This window comes from Cyanistes caeruleus, chromosome 1, assembly GCF_971803275.1.
Source record: "Cyanistes caeruleus chromosome 1, bCyaCae1.hap1.1, whole genome shotgun sequence".
NCBI classification, from domain to species: Eukaryota; Metazoa; Chordata; class Aves; order Passeriformes; family Paridae; genus Cyanistes; species Cyanistes caeruleus.
In genome coordinates this window covers 66,020,458-66,045,743 of record NC_141701.1, presented here as the reverse complement: position 1 = coordinate 66,045,743, position 25,286 = coordinate 66,020,458, and the positions used below count along the sequence as shown (strand labels likewise).

General features: G+C 39.1%; 1 long non-coding RNA gene across 1 annotated transcript; it reads right to left on the bottom strand.

Moving 5' to 3' along the window:
* Positions 1-614: 614 nt before the first annotated feature.
* On the bottom strand, positions 615-24,928 carry LOC147655552 (uncharacterized). Its single transcript, XR_015288954.1, has 3 exons — positions 24,493-24,928; positions 23,884-24,047; positions 615-1,691 (listed from the first exon to the last, which is right to left on the bottom strand). It is a non-coding gene; the product is annotated as an uncharacterized LOC147655552 (long non-coding RNA).
* Between the last annotated feature and the right edge of the window lie 358 nt (positions 24,929-25,286).

Sequence of the window (25,286 nt, the reverse complement as noted above, 5' to 3'; positions counted from 1 at the left end):
GGAAATCTAGACATGCAGACAGGGTAGGACTTAGTAGTATTTATCTACTTACAGGCAAAAAATCCAACAGATGAATATAAACAAAGCAGAACTTCAATGGGAACTTATAAGGAAGAAGACAACAGGAAATGGGACAATACAAAACAATATTTCCACTGAAGTAAGCAAGCCAACATCTCTAAATTCTTTGTCCACAGACACAAATTCAGTACACTTCTCAGAGCTGTTGAGGCAAACAGCAAGTCTCCCCTGTGCTTCAATATTGTTCAGACTGGGAGAAAGCCAATATTTTAGAAAGGTCCATGCTCTTGCCACTGAAGAATTCACAATTTCTTGCAAATAGTCTGGGGTCATTATCTTACCTCTGACATTGGATGTGAACATTCACCATCTGCAAACCCTGGTTCTTTCAAGGAAGTATAAAATTTCAAGATTCAAGAGTCCCTTGTACATTAGCTTGATCCTGCTTGTCACTCAGGTGCTGCCCAATCTCCTCACAACCTCTCAAGTGTTGCAGCTCCCCAAAACAGTCAGTGGCACAAAGGACTTTACTGTAACCTCTTACAGAGTACAGAAACCTCTTCTAATTTCTTTCCTTCTGCTTAGTCCAGAGCTTCTTAACACAGTCAGAGTTAGCTCTGTTCCAGAGATAAACTGGACACATTTCTCTCCGCTCCTCATTAGCAAATAGGAATTGAATTATGGTTCTTTCCTGGGACAGTTCAAGGAATGAGATCACATGTGACAGCAAAGAGAGTAAAGAGAAACACTTCTATTAGAATTTAATGGGTAAATGAAGATGACAGAGAGGAAAAGCACACCAGAAAAGTCACTAGCCATTGCTAGCTTTATGACCATAACAATCCTCTTATTGTTCATAATGAACAGCCTCCCTTGTGACTGAAGCTTCTTCATGAAGTACCTTAGGATTCCGACATCTACCCAGCCAAATCTGCAATGAAGCCCAGCTATCAGAGAAAAACAACAAAATTTCAAATATTTAGGTCTTTTACGTCTTGTCAATATTTGGTATTGACAAGCTTTTTATCTGACAAATACAACAGCTTCTCATATTTGCCACAGACTCACTACTATTTTTGCACTTTCCAATAAGACCAAAAAAAAACCCCATATGATATCATATAATTTTGTTCACTCCCTCTTTCTACATTCACTAAGATTTGTGACATCTGAACTCTAACCACAATGTGGGCATTTTTATGGTCAACGTCATATCTTTCACACTGCCATTTGTTTCACAAAATCACTTTCACTGTCATGGGCTCAAGATTTACAGCTGAAGCTGGCAGAACCATTTCTGAGCACAATATATCAAGGAGAGAAAAAGGAAAAATAGTTCATAAAAAGAAGCTGACTACTACCTTAATTATTGAGAGATTGCTACATCACAAAAACAGTGAGGAGTTTTCAGAAATCGACAAAGTCACAAAACTCATAATTTCAGAAGCACCATCCATTTTTAAACTCACCAAAAGTTGCATTTGACAGTAGGAATAAGAGGTCTTTATAAGCACTGACACTTTTACTCTGCATTTCTCAGTCAGGCTAATCATTCCAGCATTTTCCTTTGTTGCTCACCTCCAGCTGATATCAGGCCACTAGCCAGTTGTCTTCATTTCTTTAGCTTTTGACACTCAGGATGCCATTGCTTATGCCTCCTCTGCCTTTTCCTGTGGATAAAGAAGGATATATTTTGAGATTTTTATTTTGCTGCGTTACCTAGTTCATCAGTTCAATCAGGTTACAAATCAAAGTACGCTTCAAAATTGTGACTAAATAATCCACATACCCTATACTGCCATCAGGCATGAATTTCACATGCTTATCACTTAATTTATTCATTGACAACAACAGTCTGTGCTATCAGTCAGCCTGGCTATATGGTGAGAATAGCATTCAAAGATTTTTATTTTCTGATTAACACAAGTGATTGACATAACCCCATCCATACCACACACTCAGCAAAACAAAGGTTTCAAAGCATACGCACAAACACACTGCTTATTTATATGCTCAGTATAAAAATGGGTTCTGTATCTTGTTGGTATCATAAAATATTTCTCTAAATAGCTTTGATGTATTTCATGGGAGGGCTCATTGTTGCAATAAATTACGAGGTATAGAATTTAAAAGTATCAAACAAATAAATCAAACTTCAGGTGTGAATGTGTTGCTGCAAAGCAGCTACAACACAGAAATATGCTCAGTGCAACATACACCACAAACAGACCAAGTCTGAATTTGCGATTACCGAGCCTCTACATCAACAAACCTGCCATCATTCTGCCATGATTCTGCCAGGCAAAGTGGGGATGAACACCCCCATTTACAGTGCTTGCAAGCACTGTTAATATTCTTGCTAGACTTATGCTTGGCTCTAGATGAGCACACGGTATGGTGTTTAGTAGGACAACTGAAGCCAGTTGAATGTGAAAGGCAACACCTAAGTAATTACAGTTCTGCCTTTCACCACAGGGCACATGAGAAGATCACAACCTGCCTGGTGGGATCAGCTTTCTAGGCTGGTCACCTGTCGCAGGTGACAATAAACCTGTTTATACAGCTATTTAAATACCTTTGATGAGATCCTGGCAAGAACAGAGTAAGCTCTGGCTCTGCTTGGAAAGCTCTGCACTATTCCTTGAGAAATCAGACACTTGCACAGAGCCACCTTTTCCTAGTAGGAAAAGCAGGTAGGTAATAGCAGGATTTACCTGCTATCTTTGTAAAGAACAAACTCTACGTTCTGCCTTTGCTTTTAAATAGAGCAAATATTGCAAGAGTGATTTTGTATAAAACCATATTCCTTACAAAGTTAAAAGTATTATTGAATGGAGCAAATATACTTTTATTTGCCAGACAGAGCAGCTCTCCTTTGAATTATATTTTATAGTATACAATGGAGTATATTCTCTCCTCCTCACCCATTTGCTTAAATTTCAAAATGAGGAACACTTTTATAACAGCTAAATGCAAATAAGGTGAAGAAAGGGTTGTTCCAAGAAATTCACTTTTGCATGAGTTCATCCTCACTGCTAAACCTACTCTTGTAACATGTGAAAGCTTCCCAACAAAATACAATCAGCCTCATCTTGTTTTTTGAAATAATACTGAAGTCAGGCGCAGCAAAATAAAAATGTGTTAAGGTTTACTTACATCTTGAATAGGACCAGAAGCTAGTTAAAAGTTAGAAAATTATTATAAAATGATAATTTACAAAGATAAAAAAATAATATGAACTCTTAAGAAAAAAGCTCAGAATTTCAAGGACTGCACTATTCCCAAGGGGTCTACATTTTTAAAATAAATTGACAAAACTTGAAGATGCAGTAAGATTATTTGGACACTGATATCCAAGTTCAGACACGAGAAGGACTTACCATGCTTTTCATGGTTACTCTGCCAGCAGCATCAGTAAGAGCCAATTCAAAGCCAACCTTCTGTTTTGCTGGGCATGAAGCAGTTTTGAAAATACTGCTGCTTGCTAAATACCAAGGGGAAGGGCAGGATCTTCTCTGGTGGCACGTAGGGGTGCTCAGTAGCTCTCAGGAAGTTTGAAGGGTCTTTGACCTTCTAATATAACATTGTCTGCTTAATTTGAAAACTTCATGGCCCTGCTACATTTTCCTTTCATAAACATGAAATCATCAACACTTGCTGCTATGACCTTTTGGTAAGTTTGTTCACAGGACATGAGTACTGATGCTTTGTAATTCTTTGTATTCGAGGGTAGTGGCTCTTCTGTTTTGGGGCAAAGCTTTCTGTTCTAAGACAGGGTAAAGCTAAGTCCAGGTATGAATAGTGCAGGGGAAAAAAAAAAAAAAAAAAAGGTTGGTAGGAATTTTAAGGGTTTGCCTCAGCTTACCAGAAAAATAGGACTCCAGACAAAATCCTTTATGTGCCAGTACTCCTTACACCAATCTATGGGCAATTTAGAGCATTGACCTCTAAAGCAACCACTTATTTTAAGCAGGCAAAAACATTACTACACATTTACTGTAAATAAAGCTGACTTCAAACTTTCGGAAAACCTGCATTCTGCCAGCTGCCTACCAAGCTGGAAACCAGGTTCCTGCAGTGCCCATAACCTTGGACACCCTGTTGGCCTAGGAAGCCAGCTGCCTAGGGAATGGCTCTAAACAAAAGAATCTATTTCTTTCTGTTGACTGGTTCACTGGGCTTCTCCTCACAGATATTTAAACTACATTAAAAATACTCTTTTTTTAAGCATTTGATCCAATTTGGTACCAAAATAATTCATTGTTCCAACCTTTCTCACCCCACAAGCTAGGAAGAATATTTTCCTCCCTATGAAAATGGCATAGGAGAGAAATTCTTTTTTCTAGCCAGCACCATCTGGATGTAAAGCTTAAAATGTCAAGAGGGCATGAAGGGAACTGCAGCAGGCCAGCTTCCTACACCAGGAAGGCTAATGTTAATTTACATACCCATTAAAATTCAGCATGCTTCAAAAAGATAAAAGAAAATTGAAGGAGATAATATATAAATGCGGTAAAAAGTAACAAAAAACAGAGATAGCCTAAAATCGGGAAAGAGAGAAAAAATACTGTAGATATTGAACAATCTAAGAAAGGAGACTGCTGAAAACTCAGAATCTAATATGAAACTTAAGAGAAAAAAATCACTTTAAAGGAAAAAAACAATAAATATACCTAGACCAGCAGATCTCAAGCTTATTTGAACTGGGGTTTCATCTGACAGCAGGACCTATTTCCAGAGCCCAACCCCATGTCAATTACTTAGAGGAAGAAAGATGCTGAATGTACAAGACTCTCAGTGGATCATCACTGCCCCCAGTGCTCTAGATGGTCTTTCCCAGTTTGACTTTATATATTGAGACAACAAAGCATGGCAAGTGTAGAAGAAGCATTTTTAGAGGAAAGGTGCCCTGAAGCTACTGTAACTGGTCCAAGCAAGATTTCCTCAGTTCAGAGGATAGCATGCATCATCCATTTTCATTATTACCACAGAGAGATAAAAGGCCCAGGGTGTCTTACCCCTCACACAAACATACAGGCAGCCTTACAACATGTCCCAGGTTCACAAAGGCAATTTATGTAGGTTTCTCAACATCTTTATGTGGTGTTTACACTGACTTCCTTCACAGGATACCAGAAACATGGAAACAGTTTTGTGGTTGTTCTCCATACCACTGTATTGCTCTGTTACAGAAAGAAAAGGGATCACTGACATGCATCATGGGATGTCAGAACCATAATAAAGCCACTGGAGCTTATTAGCATCATTTTTATCCTTTTTACGCTCCTCATTGAATCAGTCCAGAACATGAAATTTACATTTTACAAAAATTGTACAATATCCAACAAGATAAATGAATTTAATTTATAATATAAATAAATATAAATATAAATATAAATATAAATATAAATATAAATATAAATATAAATATAAATATAAATATAAATATAAATATAAATATAAATATATTTAATCTCTAAAATTTTGTGTAAACTTTGCACATCTAGCTAAATAATCACTAGAACTCTGAAGACGACTATATAAACTATTTGGAAGGACTCTAATTATATATGCATTCTACCATCAGCGTCCAAAAAATCAAGCACACCCAAGTATAAAAGCCATCTTCTACAGATGTAGAATTCTGAATTGCAGAGGTGCAAAGAAAAAATATGCAGAATGTGCTAATATCAATATTTCACACACTGAACCATAGGATACAACAGCAGTATTCCACCTGCTCTTCTCACCAATTTCAACAACATATTCATTCTAAATAAGAAAAGTTCTTGGTGCATCTTGAAGATATTAAGATGCAGGATAGTGTAATTGAGAGTGGTTTACCAGCTTCACAACAGGTAGCTTGCTCAATGGTATCTTGCAACTCAAGATACTTCTACTGGACACCTATTGGAAATTCAATAATTCTTTCTACTTTGAAAGTATCATACATAGCAACCCCTCTGGAAACACATTCTGATGACAAAAGTCAAGTTAAAAGAAACTGCTGAACATATAGTAGGAATATTCTCAGGTAGACATATTGGAAAAGCATCTGACACAAGAAGGTTGATTGGGTCCTTAGCAATCATTTATTCATCAAGATACACACCATCAGCATCTCCCCTGTGAACTGTGGCCTCATACCATCCCCAAAAGCAGCCATAATGATAGAGCTGCTCTAATGTTTCTTCTCAGGAAAGGATCCTGTTCTACAATAAACCTGAAAACATTAGCACAAAGAAATGTGGGATTATGTTTAAGAACAGTTAAAGCTTCAGCACTTCATTAGCCAGACCTTCTGTTTGCCATTTTCTTTCTCAGATCTGCCTTCTTGTTTGCCCTGTTCCCCTTCTTAGCTTGGCTGACTTCCCTTTGCTAGATACAAAGTTAATATTTCAGTCTTCTGTTATTAGCTTTAAATTAATATTTTATTCTTATAATCAATATTAATCCAGCATAAGAAAATTACCATTGATCTGTGTACCACACAGCTTGTGAAAATAGCAGGCCCAGAATCACTGAGGTTTTGTTCTGTGCTGTGACCTTTGCAATGAAAATTAAAAAAAAATCAAACCCATTCCATGAAATTGCTTCTGCTGGCAAAAATTTGTCACACAGTGGTTTTCATTCTGTGCCCTGACCTAGCATCTTTCAAAATCATGGGATCAATGGGCTCCAAGCAGATAGAAAAGCACAAATACACAGTCATTGACAGTACAGGCCTAAATCAGCCCATGGAGGTGCCTGCATTTCACAGCAAGATGATCCATGCCAGCTGGGAACACTGGTCCAGCAAAAGTGAGAGTTGCTGCAGAGATTACAGATGTCACCACTTTTCATCTTGAAACATTAGAGAATTTTCAAGGTAAAATAAATTCCAAATTCAACCCTCAGGTCAGCAAAACAAATCCTTTAAAGCAAAGATTCTTCCTGACGATCATCAAAGAAATTTAAGAACAGCAGACTCTTTTGCTCATTACAGCTTTCAGAGTAACTCTTTTTCAAAATAAAGTGAATACCATCTTTATTTAGCAAAGAGCTTAAGCAGAAAGGGCTACAACTTATAGCACCAGCATTTAAGGATGAAACCACAGTGGAAACTTAAAACATGTCAGCTCTCAACTCTGTATCTGAATACCAAATCAGCAAGATTCAGACCAAGTCTGTACAAGCTACTTCTTAATTTGGCACCTTGTATGACTTCAGTTTCATATTCCTAAGAAAGTAATATCCTCATGTCCTCATTCTGTCACTCTAGATTTCAATGGTACACAGAATTTTGTCAGCTGGATTCCTGACACACACTCAAAACAGGAAAATGGTTTAAAAAAGGCAAAAATGTACATCTGTCTCTTCTGCTCCCCCCTCTATTATTTAAAAAAGAGCCCAACAAGCAAACTCCTAGGGATTTTATTTTTTCATCTTGCTAGGAGTCATGATCTCTTCAGAATCAATTACAACAGCAGAAAGAAGATGCTCTGCTTCACAAAAATACGCACTTAAAGACCGTGAAGCTGCATTGATTCAGTTCTTATCTGGGAAAATGCTGCTGCAATTAGGATCAGCAACACAAACAACTCTCAGAGTCCTTCACTCCCAAACACTACAGTCAGTAGTTTTACTGTGTGGGGTGACCTGTGATCCAGCAGATATATGGCAAACTCTGCAGTGTCTTAGGTGTAGACACAGCACTGCCCTCTTAGCACCCTAAGCCAGCTGTAGAACTGATTCACTGAACTTCCAGAACATAAATCAATAGTCTCAGAAGCATGTAGCAATTTATAAAAACAGATAGCCAGCCAAGATTACAGCACTTTCTGTATGTACAAATTGAACCTGGTGCTGTTCAAAAAAATTGAAAGCAGTTTCCATTTATTTTTCTGTGTCAATAGAAAGATTTTAGCCAACCAATGTATTATTATAATCTAAAGTTCTTTCACAAAGAACACTTACTAAAACAACATTCAATAATTTTTCAAAAGTGTGTTTTGAAAGCTTTAATCCTTGAATTAAAGAAAGCAAGTGAATTCCAGGATATTCAGCACTAGGCCTACAAAACAAATTGACTTATTTTTTCAGTACTTGAAATGCAAGAGTGCGGTGCATAGAAAGCAGTTTCAGGATGACCCAAAATAAGTATTTTTCACTTTCAACTGACCTAAAAAATTGTAAATATTTTGGTTTGGGTTGAAATCTAACATTTTATTTCCTCTGAGATTTTTTTTACTGTTCTTTAAATTATGTTTACTAGAGCTTCCTTTAAAAAAAATCACTCAGAAAAATAGACTCACAGAGTGGTTTGTGTTGGAAGGACATAGTTCAAGAAGCATTGGGACAACACGGCACATGGTATAGCTCTTGGGAGTAGTCCTGTGCAAGGGCTGGAGTTGGGCTCAGTGATCCTTGTGAGACCCTTCCAACTCGAGATATTCTGTGAACCTCTAGAGATCACTTGGTCAACCCCCCTTGAATATCTCCAGAGACAGAGACTTCACCACCTCATTCTCTCACTATTCTTGACATTTTTACTGAAGATGAAACTGTTTCCAAGTCTCACCAAAATCTACATGTGTTTTTGCTGACTTGCAACAGCATCTTTTGTCAACAAAGCTGCATACCAATTTTTTTGTTTGACTTTGCTGATCAGCTTGTGCTGCCAAGTCATAAATGCCCAGTGACAACCTGCCAACCAAACTCAGTGCAAGCAACATACACACAGGTAACATCAGCAGTGTGCTAGTTTATATCAGCTATGGTCTTAATCTGGTAAAATATAAACCAGTACAAGGAAGGCAGGATTTTTTTCTCCCTCAGACTGAATTCAAATTGCATAGTGCAACAAGGAGGAAAGGAAACAGTAGTAAGGGGAGTTCCCCAGTATTATTTTAGCCGGAGATGAAGTAAATCTGAATTTGATGCTGTAGTCTGGCAGGGAGATAAGGATGAGAAGGAGAACGTGTACGACATGTAGTCTCAAGGCCGTCTGTGCAGTTCAGGAATAGCTAGAACATGTTATTCACTGACTTGTACTTCCTCTGGAAAGATTTCTTTCCCCTTCTCATTAAACACATAATAAATAAAGAGAAATACAAACCCCGACAGTCTTCTGCCCCTAGCGGAAAACAAATAATCGCAGGACTAAGATTTCATACTACAGAGAGCACACTTTCTTTCCTTTACTGGTCATGGTTTTGTAGTTCATGTGGGAATGGCTAGATAAGTAACTTAAAGAGGTAAGAAGCCCTGAAACACAAAGGAAATATATATATATATATATATATATATATATATATATATATGGAAGCATTAGAACAGATGATGGTAATTTACCTGCAGTGTAAAATACCGGAGAGACAAATAAGTAACTGTGAGAAGCAGCAGGAGGTAGAAAATAGACAACAGAGGAACTCTGCAAGGATGAGAAAGAATGTAAAGAAATAAATTGTAATGAAGGAGCAATTGCATGTGTAAAGATCCTGAGTGCTAGAAGAGCCTGCTGAACATAAGATAATTCAGTGGAGCAGGATTGCACTGTAGTGTGTGAAACCCTAGGTCTAAGATCAGAGCCAGTGCCCTTTGGGACACAAAAGTGACTGAGTCACTACCAGAAACGTCCACACCTTTCAAAATGCTGCACAGTCCGTGCTGATTTTTTGCCAAAATATCACAAGCTAGAGAGGGTCTGTCTCAGAGGTCTCTGAGTAAACAAGGTGACCCAGCTGGTGAGCTGATGATCCCATGCAGGGAATTGTGTCTTCTGTCAGTCACTACCAAACTTCCTTCATGTCTGGAGGCTGAGGGAGCCCTCTTTCACAATGAAGTACAAATGATATTTGTCTTATCTGAGCTTAAAAAGTCCACAAAATTATATTTGTCTTATCTGAGCTTAAAAAGTCCACATGTGTTTTACAGTAGCAAACCTTTAATATTATTTCCTTGGTAAATTTTCACTTCTAATCCAAGTTCTCACTGCTCTTTCAACCACCTGCTTTTGAATCCTTTGTACAAGTTGATAAAAATGTAATTGGTGATAGGGTTTCCATGATTTCTTCTAGAATTCACTGTGGCTCACAGCCCTCAAAGAGCCCCAATCCTCAAAGAGTTACTTCTGTACAATTAAGATGGTATGTGTGGATAAAGATGAAATCTGTTTGTCGCATCTCTTTCTCTGGAATATTCATGGCTCCCAGGACTTAACCTATACACCCTATTTACAATATGAAACACCTTCTCTCATTTTTTTTTCCCAATAAATATCAAGAAAATATATTAGATTGCTGGGATTTATACAGAGAGATTTGGCAGGATTTTCAGGTCTATCAAAGATAAATTGAATATGTGGTTCTTCTTCACAGAGCGAATTATCTGAATAAATGATGTATTAGGAGAATTTCACCTTCTATCTATGTCTGATTCATTCTCAGATAAGCATGTATACATTTGCCCTGTTGTCAGTCAGGCTGCAGAACATATAAACAGAAGCAAATGTGTCCTTAGTTTCTTTAATAGTCAGGGTAGAAAACTGACCAGTAAAACAATCAAAACCCCACCTTTTCAGGTGTAGGAAAAGAAGTAATTTATTTTCTTTGTTTCAGTTTTCATTATGTTTGGTTTCAGTTTTACCTTGTAAAGTTTTAATACAGAAACACATAAAACCAGCTATAAAGCCTTTATCAATGCATCTCACACAGCACTGCAAAACACCTTCCAGTAGATCATAATTATGGAAAGCCAGCACTAGAAGCACCAGGTTCAGAAGAGAGATTGGCCTACCAGTAGTTTTGAGTATACATCTGTCCACCAGGCCACTTGTCTGGACACATGGACACTGTCATAACACTCACAAACCTGTTTAGACAGATAGCTGATGGGTGCATAGAATCAGGCTTGATGTGCACTTGTCCCCATAAACAACAGAGGTGGTTATCTATGTAATGCTGAAGAAGAACTTCATGATACTCTATGAATTTTCTCACTTGCTGGCACATGGAAATACAACCTTTTGTTACTGGTATCTCAGGGAAGTGTTCAGTCTCACAAGGAAGACATACCATCCATCACACCGGATCTACTGTGAAGTCAATGACAGCTGACTGCTCATAGTTTGAGAGGAGCACAAAAAAAAGTTGCAGTTGAGAGGACTGTTCCTGTTCCAGAAGAAAAGGGAGCAAAAGCAACTTATTTGTAGCAGAGATGAAAATGGTGGGAGATGCCTTGCTTCTTCAAAAACAAACCGTTGAAAAGTATGCATGGTTTCCCATATACATTTAGTGATATAAGCATGCAACATTCAGCTTACACTGAATTCTTCTTGTCTACTTCATCTAAAAGATGCATCATGCAATTAATGTAGTAACTCACTTTTTTCAGTGAAAGACATCTCTCTTGAGCCTTTTTTTATTTTAATTTTTCAACTGCAAGAGACATAAGATATTTATGCCTTAGATATCTAAGAAAGACAAGTGTGGAAGTGAGAGTGGTTGTAAAGACAATCACTTACTACTCAGGAGCAAAAGAAAATTTTTTTGCTGGATGACACAGTAAAACTTTTTAAGTTCATCAATGATTGTTTCAAAGATCAAAGGAATTCTCTGTTCCCCATATCCACTTGGTTAGATCCATAGTGTGAATAACTGGGTTAAACTGCAAATTCAGATTTGACAACATAATGAGTAAAGATAGCAAAGCACTAGACAGATCTTTAGACTGTCAGACTACCTTCATATTTCCTGAACAGAAATGTGTATGTTTTCCCAGAATATGCTGAGTTGGAAGGGACCCACAAAAATTGATGAGTCCATTCCCTGGCCCTTCAAGGGACTGACCCCAAGAGTCACACCACGTGCCTGAGAGAATTGTCCAAAACTTCTTGAACTCTGCCAGCCTTGGTGCCGTGGCCACTTCCCTGGGGAGCCTGTTCCAGTGCCCAAACACCCTCTGGGTGAAGAACTTTTTTCTATTATCCAACCTAAATCTTCCCAGGCACATCTTCAGGCCATTCCCTCAGTTCCTGTCACTGATCACTACAAAGAATAAAGCAAAAGAGAGTAGGCAACAACAACAGCATGCAAGTGTGCGCGTGCTCTGGCCAGGCTTCATCTGCATCGGTGAAACATCTACAGTCCACAACACCTGAGCAAAATGTGTTGGCAGAAAAATTGAGAGGCAACTGGAAAAACTTTAACACAGACTAGCCCAGTGTTCCAGAAGCCAACAGAGCTTTGAGCAAGTAACTCAGCAGCCAAGACCCATCTGTCTCATCCTTATAGTCCACTGAGTAGACTGAGACAAACAGAACTGAACAGGAAATTAAATTTCCAACTTCAGATCTGCTCATCCAGCATTAAGACAAAAACCCAAACATCTGCCCGCACCATCCATACAACAATAATGAACACTTACAACTGCAAAAAAAGTCAAAAACTAGAGCTCCAAAATTTGTTTGAGTTTCAATTACATACAAAACTTACCCAGGTATTCACTGACTGATTTTCTATTTCTTTTGCAATGGAAAGGTGAAGTGCATTCCATCTGCCTGCTGCAGCACTCACAAAACCAGTGGCAGTCAAATACAGGCCACTACAGGTTACAGAACCCTAGATGGAATAAACTTCTGTCCTTACTGCACATGCCAAAGATACAACAGATTTGTTACAGGTACCTTATACTGAGCATGCTACAGAGAAATCATGCAGATGTCAAATGGCTGGTTTTCTCACATTCTTTAATTCCTCATGCTGCAAAAGGTTTTGTTATGTCTCAAAAAAGTAGGACGGTCCTGGATTAAAGCAACAGAGATAAACAGCAGCATCTTGCAGAGGCTGTTTGCCAAGAAAAAACACTCCAAAAATGAAAACAAACAAACAAAACTAGAAACAAAATAAACAATACAACAGCGCCCTCCCCCCACTCCAAAATACCCAACAAAAGCCCCAAGCGAACCCCAAGGGTTCTCTACCTGCAAGACTTTGAGCAAATCTTTGACGTTCAGCTTTCTCTTCTCACATCTGTGAAATAACAGGAGTTACCTGACTGTATCAGAAGAATGATCATGAGATTTAGCCATAGACTGAAAAACACATTAGATGTATTGTAGACCACATTAGAATTATTAAACTGATAAAACAACAAAGCATTTAGCATCACAATAATTTGGCTTCAGATTAAAAAAAAATAAAAATCACACTGTGGAATATTCTCTTTCAAAACAATTCCCATCACAAGTTCACTTGCAAATTTCAAAGCAAGACTTCAACCTTTCCTACGTTCAGATTCAGAGAAAGGCATACAGAAGACAAAGAATCAGTAGTTCCTTTTCTCCTTTGGGAGCTCAAGATGCAATTTGGATTTTAAAATACATCTGGAGCAGCCACTAGATGATTCCTGGTGCAAGTTTCCCAGAATAGTACTTTAAATGAGACCTTGGGCAACACCTCGTCTTTCAAGAGAAACAATAGAATTACTCAGATGCCTACACATGTGCTCCACCACCTTGAGGAAAACTGTATTTTTGTTCAGAAATGTCTTTTAGTTTTTTATACTTAGAAAAAAAGGGAGAATACAAGAAAGTGCTGCCATCTTCAGTAAAATTTCCCTGCAGCAGCCAGGGCATGCCTACTTTGGGCACAGAAGTTTTGAAGCTCAGCCACCACAGTAGGGTGGACTTGTAGTCTAAGAAACACATCCATCCCACCTACCCACTTTTAGTCATCACAAACCTGCAGCTAAATAGCTGTCAGCATGAGAGTGGACCAGGCAGAGCTTTTGAGCCAGAAACTCACATGATGTGATGGTTTGCCAAAGAGAAAACCTGAAGAGCTCCCATGTTCTGACATTGCTCCTGCACTTCTATCAGAAGAGGGAGAACAGCATCTTTATAATAAAGGAGTCACCAATAGGAACCTGGGCAGGAATTTCAATGGGCCAGCACCAATTGGGATTGTTCCCTCACATACAGATTTTAGTATAAACTACCATGAGAAAATGATGAGAACTTGCAGGTCTGTTAAGAAATTTCAGTCTTGCTTAGAGCGTTGTTTTGTCCATACAGAGCAATCATCATTATCTCTATCTACTGATCATGAGGAAATGCAGTGCCTGAAGAGCAGCTGTCTCTCAATTTGCAGTTTTCATGCTCTTTCTGTGAAGGATCCTGTTTCTCAAACACGTTTACATTTGAAAACATACAACATACAGTAAGACTGAGATTTAACAGAATGTGCTTTCCTTGTGACCATACAAGCCAGGCTGGCTGTCATCATTCCTGCACCATCAGCCTGCCTTCAGCCCAATGAACTATGAAACCACAGGCCAGTTTCAAGACAATGTGAAAGGAAATTGTACCTGTGGCAGTGAGGAGAGAAGACACCTAGGGCAGTAAGGCTTTAAGCCTGTCCCTTGCTGACAGAGCCAGAGTCTTTCAGAGTGGCAGAGTGTGTTGTAGTTAGGGCCTGGCGGTGCGGAAGAATTCAGGATGTAACGGAAAGTTAGCAAAAACCCCTCTCTGTTAGGATAGTAAAACCTTCTGCAATTAGCCAATAGCACCTAAGTGTGACGTAAGCAGATGGAAGTAACACGGTGACCCCAGGCTATAAAATGTTAAGTTTCCCTGCAATAAATCGCCATTGCTTCGCCATCCATCACATTGATGTCTTGTGGGTAGAATGGTCCAAGTGGCCAAGGGGGGGCCACCGTGCTGGCTTCTGAACCAGGGTGTCTGCCTTGCTTGAAAAACCCAACAGAGTGTGAGCAACAGAGATGGAAATAGCAAGTGGCTGGGTGTCATAGGAGTCTGAGTCAGGATCAGTATCCACTGCCTGACCCCAGAAGGGAGGGAATCTGCAGACGTTACAGGAGGGGCCCAAAAGAGACCTCCAGGAACACCTAACTGCACTGGGGGAGACCCCCAACCCAGTCAGGACTGCAACCCTCATATCTGGACCCCCTATGCTGACATGCTGGAGTCATTTTCTGCACTGATTCTCCCTCCCACAGAACACACAACTCATGCCACCCCTCACGTCTCTCACTAACATCAGTTTCAGAATAACTGGTTCCAAGAAATGGAATGAGCCTGCCTGTGATATAAATGACACTCCCACTATAGCTGAATCTGTCAACAGCAGGTCTTAGCTCTCCAGACTGATCTAGACTGAATAGCTTTTTCAAACCCTGAACAGCTATCTAAACTGAATTTCCATGTTGCTTTTTTTCATCCAAGATAAAATAAGAAAATATGATTCTTGCAAAAGTAAATTAGACCAGCCACTGGGGAAGCAAATCTTGTAGACTGAGTGATTGCTTTGGCTCCAAGCAAATTAAATCTTTCCCATCTATTCCTTTCCTCTTTTTTTCTTTTGCTGGCATTAGGCAAAAGCTTCATATCTGACCACGCTTTTTCAATGGGCTTTGATCTAAGTTATGCTTTGACAATATAGGATTTAAATACCTGTTATGTAAAGGAGCATGGTTCATGCATATTCATGCCTGCAAACTATCTGGAGAATTCATTCAATTAAATACCCACCAGCTTTGACATAAGAATGAGTACTACCATTAAATCTCTATCAAAAAAGGATAAATCAATACAAAACTCTGTAAGAGAATCTAAGTAACCAAGATTTACTTTCTTCCAGTAATGTAATGCTTTGTTTTCCCTCTTCAAATGACAGATGCCAGACAATTTAGGTTTTTCTTTGAGACTAAGGACCCTAATTTAATTTCATGATTTAAATGGTCATTAATTCCAGATTTTTCCATTCACATGAGAAAAGTTACCACAGTAAAAGGGACCCCAAAAAACTGGGATGGAAAACATAGGTATACAGATATATTTTTAAAGATGACTGGTGCTGCTTTTTTCCTGCTGACTTTTTCTAAAGGTCTTTCTTTGCTCTGTTTGCCTTCCTACACAAGCCATTGATTTTTATCTGGTTTTACATTACCACATCCTAAAATATGCTGTGAAACCTCTGAATGCCTGGTTCTTCCTAAAGCCATTCAGATTTTCAAGCAACATGGAGAGGGTACTCAAGGCAGGATATATTACCAGCAATATGTGTTGCTTAAAAACTGTTGGCAAGTTGGTGATAACTTCTTACTCACTATCACTTAACAGGAAAAGTGAGAAGACATACATTATACCTTCATGCTTGTTGATTTTTAAGTATTCAGCCATGTGCCTCTACACCACTGCAGCTAGTACATCCTGCAACTCCTAAATAGAAACACTGTGAACTTCCATCTCCTTCTGGAAACACACTCAAGAGCCTACTGCTTCTCCTGCTGTGAGAATGTTAAATTCCACCAAGAGCCAGAGTCCAAGGTTTCCAGATTGGCAGATCACATTGCTCTGTTCCCATCACAAAACCCACAATATACACACTGTTAGTACATACACACCTGTGCAGTAGGACAGGCTTTTCCTTTTATGAGCTGCAAATTATACCTTTGCAAAACTGTACCCTTGAAAACACTGGTAGCCAGGAATAAACCACGAGGATAGTCCCGACAGAGGATGAATTGCACAAGAGCAGAAGGCTGACCCTAGCTTCTACAAGACCATTCTTTGCCAAGTGACATCCATGTCATTTTGCAGGTGTGTAACTATTGGCTAGTGCTTTCTTCCTTCACTTCACTACCATTCTAATAATTTAAAAATATAGCTGCTTCTGTATTTTAGGACTGAAGAAACTAGTAGTGCTAAGAGACATGGGCATGACTCTGTCTGTTGCTTGTTAGGGAAATGCTATGCACCTCACAGGCAGACAAGACAATCTGATAGCTGTCCATAACTAAACTTTTCAACCCTGAGTTGTGACAGGTAACAGATACATGCATGATAACTATGCTCAGGTAATTTCCTTTAGACCTACCTTCACCAAATGCAAGAAACCTGACTGCAAGATTTGCAGTAATGATGACTGTATTTGTCCCTGGTGAGGAAAGGGGGCAAGCTATGGGAAAAATAACACCCATTTTTCAAATCCCTTTCTAGGGGCTTTCAACCCCAATACACTATTCAACAAGTACAAGAGAATCTTCATTCCAGGAAGTGCAGATAGGGGAATCTTGGGGGATTACTGCAGAAAAGGGGAATCTGTCAGGCAAAAATCAAGTATTAAAAAATGGTGTTTGAGTAACAAACATAGAAGAAGTTTATGAGGTATTTTGTCACAAAAAGAAATCAAGATTATATTTTCATTCCATACATTCCTCATCTGCTGTAAATACAGGATGACTAATGGGATTTGGTAGGTAATTTTATTCCATTGTTTCAGAATAAGATGTTTTAAACCCGGTACCCATTCCTTTATCTGCCCCAATGCACATCCCGCAATCTGATTCTATCTGTTCTCTTTCAATTGAATCATAAGTAGTATTTCCACATCCTCCACAATGCTTTTTTTTTCTAAAACAGACAGTTCCAAGTGTTTGATAAAAAAACAAATCAAACCCTTGCTACTTTTTCATTCATGCACACCAAAGTCTATAAAATGCATTCTGGAAACTACCACACTGACATCCAGTCCTTGAGTTGTTGATGTTATTGATGGAGTGCCAATAGCCACCCTCACATCTGCTTGCAGGGCAAACAAGCACATTGTAATTGGACATTCCCCAGTGAAAGTTCTGCCCCCTCCCCTCTAACCACCTCTCACACCACCTATGCAGGGTAATGAAGCAGAGGATTTGCAGGAAACTGCTTGTTTAAGGGGTGACACATCTGCAGTGAAGGGTTCCACGATTTTGTGAAGCAGCTATGTCACCATTTTTAAATCCTTCAGAAACAACCAGGAGCCACCCAATGCTTGGCAGTTATGTATCCACAGCCCTGAGGATTTTCCCCATCCACTATTTTGGAAGAAACATGCCTTCCTCATTCTCTGAGGGGCAAACACAAAGATCTAAAATGTTACGTACTAAACAGACGTACCTCCTTACTGTAGGGCAGACACATTCAAATGAGCAAAGAGAGTTGCAAGCATTGGCTTACCATAGCTTTTCCTTCATTTGGCTAGAATACAGTCATTCTGCTAATTGATACTCCTACCACAGTGTCAAACAAACAAATCGGATAAAACACAGTTTGCCAGTATTTTGTCACATTCTGGGTTTCCTGGCAATACTTACTGTCTTTATATCCTGGGGCACCAACAGATGTAAGGTCTGATAAAAGCTGCTTCCCCAGTTTCACATCCAAGAAAAATGCAGGCTTTATTCTGAAATGTGTGCACACACGGCAGATCAAAAAAAGACCACAATTAACCCTCTGCCCCCAGCCCACACTGGATTTCAAATTCTAAACAAGTTTTTAAGCTTCTCCAGCCCACTCCCCCTCTCTCACAAGCTACATGATCCAAGAAGAGGGGCTGAAAGTGACAAATTTTTTTTCTGGAAAAGAGGCCAAAAGAATCCATCCATTCATTAGTTCCTCAAAAAAATAACATGGGAAGAAATTTAGCTTACATGGACCCAGATGACTGGTGCTTAATCAATCAGTACTCAAAGTTGCTGTCACTGGGCACTACTCCAAAGTAACCGCACTTGGCACACACAGACACTTCAAACATTGAGGAATATCTGAATGGGCTAAAACAAACATCACCAAAGTTTCTCTAAAAACTGTTTGTTGAAACTGAAGAGATTTATAAAATCCCACAAAATAGCAACAGTGGCCCACAAAACTTGGACAAGTTTGCTGGCCACCACACAAAGGCAGAAGCAATCTCAGACCCAAACTACTCTTTAGTTTGATTTTCAAGAACAGCTGGAGATGGTGAGTATTCAAGATAACCATCCATCAGGGTTTATTTCTCCTAAGAAGGTCAAATCCAAATATATCTTGTGAGGGAAGGAGTCAGTCTACTTGCACCAGCTTATTTACCTCTCCAGAAAGACTGATCTATTCTGCCTCTGGAGCCTACACATATTTTTCACTCTCAACATTTCTGTTTAAAATATCATTATTTTATGTATATGTACTAAGTGGTAGACATGTAAGTTTTTAAGTAACAGAGCACAGAGAGAAAACTCAAGTGGAAAGTAAAACAACTGAAGGCTAACTTGATGTCTCCATTTGGTCAACAGCTATCTGGTTAAAAACCAGCTTTGATTCTATCACAGCTTTCTTCTCACACAGATCATGATCCAAGTCATTTGCATTTCTTTTCACCATAGAATATCAGGGGTTTCAACTTTGCTTCATGCATTCTCTGTTGTGACACTGGGGAAGTCAGAGTTCATCACTGCAGGTAAAATCTAGTAGGCTCCATCAGAAAGTCAGGATTTAGACACTTAATGGTTCTTCATACATGCTGACACTAAGTTTTATTACAGAGCCATTACTGTTGACCTGTTGAAGTGCAAAAACTGCAGTTTTACCAGGTGGTGTTTACCAGGTGGGCCACTTAGGCCCATGAAACTAAAGAGGGAGAGAGATAAGTGTGATGTATAAACTTGATGTCCAGGAATTACACAAAATTAATCTGAAATTCTTCTCAATCCTCTGTTCGCAGATTTTCTCTGCTTCCCAGCTCCCAGGGATTCATCTCTTATTGTATGCTGTGAACATAACTGCAGTGAGCCATTTCATTACAATAAGCTCATTTTGTAACCAACCACAACAGTAACAGCTGTTCATTCCAGAACCAGCACAGACGTGCTGCACCCGAGTGGCACTCTGAGCACTAGCACTTTAGCTACCCAAATCAAGGCAATAATAACAAAAGTATGTGTTGGGGAGATGCCAAAAAGGGTGTCACCTGATTCTGAGTGGTCCAGGATTGCAACAAACCTTATTGTTCATGACTGTAACAATAAACAAGAGATTTTTTTACTGCATAATTTCAAATTAAGATACAATGCAAAAAAAACCAGATAGTCTATCCAGACAAGAACAGGAGAGTCCATGAAATAATATAGAAAACAGAGGTACTGAAAAAGAATTTAGGGAATGCCTTCCATATTCTCAATACTAGCCACTACAATACATCTTAGCTACCCTAGAAGTCCAGCAAGGAAGCTGAAAGGACTTCTTGATGACTATGTTACAAAACAGGCACTCAGGAAGGATGAGGCCACAGCCAAGAAGCTCAGTGCACTCTTTTGGTCAGTTGCTACTACAGAAAATTTTGAAGAGATCCCACACCTTATGCATTCATCACAGCAGATAGCTCAGAGAAGCTATATTAGTATAAAGCAAGAACACAGGCAGTATTAGGTCAAATAGACAAATTGGAGGTCATTGCATCATCAGGAGTAGATGTCATTCACCTGAGAACCCTTGAAAAACTCAGGTGTGGAACTGCAGAACTTCTGGCTAAGGTTCGTAGATGATAAACTCAAAAAGCTGCTTTGCTACAGGACTGTCAAAGGAGTCCAAAAAGGGGTCTAAAGAGCATAGTGGGAACAACTGAAGAGTAATTTCCAGCAGAATATGACTGGAGAATAAAAGCTCTTTCATGAATGAGTCTATGAGCCTTTGAGACTAACAGTCACTTTTCAAGATGAAGAGTAAGCAGTGGAGTCTTTGGGGAATCGGAGTTGAGACCTTTACTACTCCATATCTTCACTAGTGACCTGGAGAGAGGAATGAACAGCTAAACCTCAGTTTGGGAATGCTACTAAACACTTGCAAGCAGTTGAATGCTATGCTGAAGGAAAGGATCTTCAGAAGGAGTTCAGGGAGCCAACTGAGCAGACAAAAACCTGTCAGGAGAGAAAACTGCAGTGAAAAGGAGGCATAAGGGGTTATTCTTCCACAGTGTAACATTCCTGGATGCTCACTCCTTGTGTACTGTGTACAGTTCTCATGTCAAAGATGCAGTTGAGTTGGAAACAGAATCACAGAAGGAGCATCAGAAGGAACTTCTGTGTCATGAAATACAACTCTATTGCTCAAGGAGGCTCAGCTACTGAAGATTATCCAGGACCATGTCTGGCTGGGTTTTAAATATCTCCACAAATGAAGACTCCAAAATTCTCGGGGAAACCTGTTCCAATTTTCAGCACCCTCATGGCAAAAAATTGTTTTCTTGCATCAGATGGAATCTCATCTGTATTAATTTATGCCCATTGCCTCACAGCAATTAAATGATCAATGAGGGCATCCAGAGGATAAGTGCTTTACACGGAGTCACTACAGGCTGAGAGAGTAGAAGGCAAATGGGGAGTAGCTTCCCTGAGGTTTAATGTCATGAATGTGATGAATGACCTTAATGAAAAACTGCTGTTATCATCTCTGGCTAGCCAAAAGATCAAACCACCATCTAGAGGATAAGCTTCTATAGCTCTAGTGTCAATTCACATGTCACCTGTGAACCATGGAACAACAATGACTCAAGATGACAGCAAATTTAGTTGTTTCCCACTTGTCAAAGAAAACATATTATTCCAACTGCCTTTTCTCTCCACTGGTTCTATACTGAATAAATAAGTAAGTAAAGTATTTTATGTCTTTGACAGTAACCCACTGGAGTAACTTCTGGTGTGCCAGGGGCAGACCTTCAGGTGACTGACAACAACCCATCTTATCCACACACAAAGTTTCTCCCATAGAAGCAGGGACAGGCCTCAACTAGTTTCTGGTCTGAGCTATCATTCTCTTCAAAAAACAATGAAGAGCTAAGTTAACAGAAAATCATTAAATAAAATTAAAAAAATAGGAAATCAAGTCTTCAGCCAATGGGGAAAGAAAAATCATAGTTACATTATATAGCAATGAAGTTTATTTAAAGAAAAACTTGTAAATACTAGCATTATGAATCTTGTAATTTTTCCACTCCTTCATTTTCAGTGCTGCAGAAAGATACTGAACTGTGTTTGTTTGTTAAATTCTCTGGACTAACATTAACTTTTGTACTTACATAATCAGTTGCATAACCAAAGGTGTAAATACCTCTAGGACTGGGACGCTTCAGTAATTCCTGTAAATCTTACTATTTCTTATTTAGGCCAGCCTGATATTGATAGCACTTCAGTATCAAAGCTGTACAAGTCTACAAGCTGGGTCACTCCTAAAGTCAGTGCTACCAGCCTTTGTAACAAAATTCTGAATGTGCTGCCTCCTTACATTCAGCCACAGCAGTATTGTACCATTTTGGCAGCGATGGACTAACAGATGGTAATTCAGCAAAGCTTTTCCATGGAGGTCATTAATAATATCAAGTTCATTTGATACTTCAGTCACATCTATCCCATTGGAAGGGCTGCAGCAATCTATTCTTTTCCCACATGCAAGAAAAACTGAGGGATTACAAGCCAATTCTGTGCTCTTCTAACCCTTGGTTCTTTTGAAATTGAGAAGCTTCCTGACAAGTGAATGCTTGGACTTGCCTCCACATATTATCACTTAATAAAAGACCCCAAGATCTGTCATCAGAGCAAGAATAAAATGGCAAAATATTTAGGCTGGACCTATATAATCTTTCTAATTGCATGATCTTTTCTAGTATAATGTAAGAGTGTTAGAAATTAAACAAATGAATTTATTAAAATAAACATATTAGAGCTTCTACAGTACAAATTTGTACTTTGTCACCAGCTTCAGCCTCTCTTTACCACTCCTGGAATTTCTCACAAATTGCTAACTCTAGCTACAAATCAGCAATAGTTGGCATTTCATAACAGGAAAACAAGCATAGATTTAGGCCTATGCATTTCCTTTAAGTTTTCATGGACTTGTCTCCTAAGTACATCACATATGACACCCAGGGTCAATCACCCAGTTTTAAAGCACTGAATAGCACAGGTCTATTGCTCTTAAAAAAACTAACCAAAAATAAAACTGCTCAGATTTTATGGATAGTTCTGAACAAGAAGGTATTTGTGATCTGTCCAAGACCACATAGAAAGTCAGTTGCAGAATTTGAAATACAACCCATTTTTCAGATTCCTGTTCCAATATTGTAACTGAAGATTTCTTCTTTCTGAAAAAAACTTTCTTCTTTCTCAGAACTCTCTTTTCTTTTTTTTTTTTTTTCTTTGGGGGGGATTTGGTGGGTTTTTTTGTTGTTGTTGTTCTTGACAAGATATTTCCCTTAGGAATGAAGAAACTTTCCTGACAAAGCTCCTTTGCAAAAACCTCTTAACTGCTGACAGTAAGCTTAAATGAACTTGCATTTTCCAAACCAATCTGCTTCCAGCATAAAACAGCTCCACTGTCAAATATGTTCTGCTGCCAGTTTATGACAATACTTATCAAATTACCGTTTATCTGAAAAAATTCAAAGAGCTTCAGCCCAGTCAAGTAAAGAGACATCTTGAACACAGAAAATGCAAAATTACTTGACTGAGCTTGAAAACATACAGTTGGCTTATAGAACTTGTATTTTACTCCCTTCATTTTGACAGGCACATAGCTTTTCATGAAGGCTTTCATCTAACAGCCTTGACCCTGCAAGACAAGTGCTGCCTCTCCAATCTAGCAGTTGTTATACTCTGACTATCTAGGTATTCTGCGTAGCAATTCACACCTGGAGTTATGTGTTAAGTATTTACTCAAGCTGACTGTACTCATTAGTTTCATAATTAAGGCTGCTTTTTAGTTAATGAGAAATACAGGTCAAGAAAGGAAATGCACTCCTTGTGTATTCACTTCTCTCATTTTTTGGGCCACTTGGAATTAAATTTGGTATTGTGTCAATTCCTTTTGATGGTAGCCCAGGACTCTCTGAGTATATTACAATTTTTCTCCTGAAGGCTTTCTACCTCACCCATGTTTAGACCCATCAGTCAGAGGGGAAAGTGAAGCACCCACGCTGCTCTGTCAACTTGCTTGTCTCTTCCTGTTGGCCTGCCCTGGACTTTCCAGGCAAGGTCAACCTTTTTATTCTCTCTCCGTTATTTTTGTACACTTACCATCTTTATTCTTTCGTTCTTCTTGAGAAATGTGCATTTCCTCCTACATTCCTCTCACTGAAAACAGAGGGCAAAACAGAATTGCTCCAGTTCTATTCGCCATTTTTCTTCTCAAAGATAATTGCAAAAGTTCACTGCTCCCCATTGTCTCTGGTTTGGTGCCTCTGTGTGAATGAAAGCATAACAGAAGTATTTCAAATTAACAGCTTCATATCCACCCCACTTTAAGTTGTGCACACCCAGGGTGTCACAGTATTTTCTGACAACATTCCTTGACTTTCATCCACACTCATGCATAACCTTGACTTTGCAGGAGAGCTCAGTCAAGCAGGGCCTTGGAGAGCCAACATCCGGTAACAGGTGACAGTACAAAACTACTCTTCTCTTTCATCTTGATCTAAAATACAGCTGCACAACTGCAATCTCCATACTCAGATCTCAAATATTTCAGCACCCTTAAAACACTATTTCACAGCATGAGGTTAATTCCATTAAAGCTCAATCATGGGCTCAAAACTCAAGATAAGCAGTAACAACAGCATAGGGCCTTCACTGGCTGCTACATAAATGTCTGTGTCCAGCATAGCTCTCTCATACAATGTCACTTACCTTTAAGACAGTCCAGCAGAAATATTGTGTTAATTGCCTTCAAGATCAGTGTTATTGCAACAAGTAAGTAACAGTAATTTTCTTTTGGTTCTCTGTTCACAGTGACTAAGAACTGAATATGAAGAGGGAAAAAAAGGGCCTTTTTTCTTCTTTGAGAAGACCTCTGTAGACCAGGGCTGCACAGAAGTGCAGCAGTGAGGGAGAAAGATAAAGATCAATCAGTCTGAAACTATGTGAAGGTATGAAAAATACTATAATGAGAAGAATAAGGAGGAAGAGGATAAAAGCCTTCCTACTGCCCTTAGTGCTAAGCACACAGCCCTCAAGCTAAGCAGCAGCACGGTGAATGGTGGCAGCCATCGGGCCTCCCAGACAAAAGAACAAACTGTCCAAGCACTGCCAGTCCTGACAGCAAAAGTGTTCCACTCCCCCATCCTCTTTGCAGGTTAAAAAAATCAACAGCAGCTTACAAGACACAGAGGTCACAAAGGGTCCTGAGACATGAATTTACAATGGCTAGGACATTCCATGTGAGCCAGAAAGAGTGATTGTCACAGCTGCTTCCTGCAACACAGCACTTCCCCTTCTCTCTGGTCCCAAATTGTTCTGGGTTTGGGACTTTTTTCTAGCCAATTCACCCAAAGGCCAAGAATCCACTGACATGTTTTTAAGAGTTTAAGATCTGCCTCATCTGTCAGGTCTTTTCTGAGAAGAAATAAGGCAAAACAGGTGAGTTTCAACTTGGTCTCATCAACTGTTAATCAGTGCTTACATAAATGTTAAAGGGAAAACAT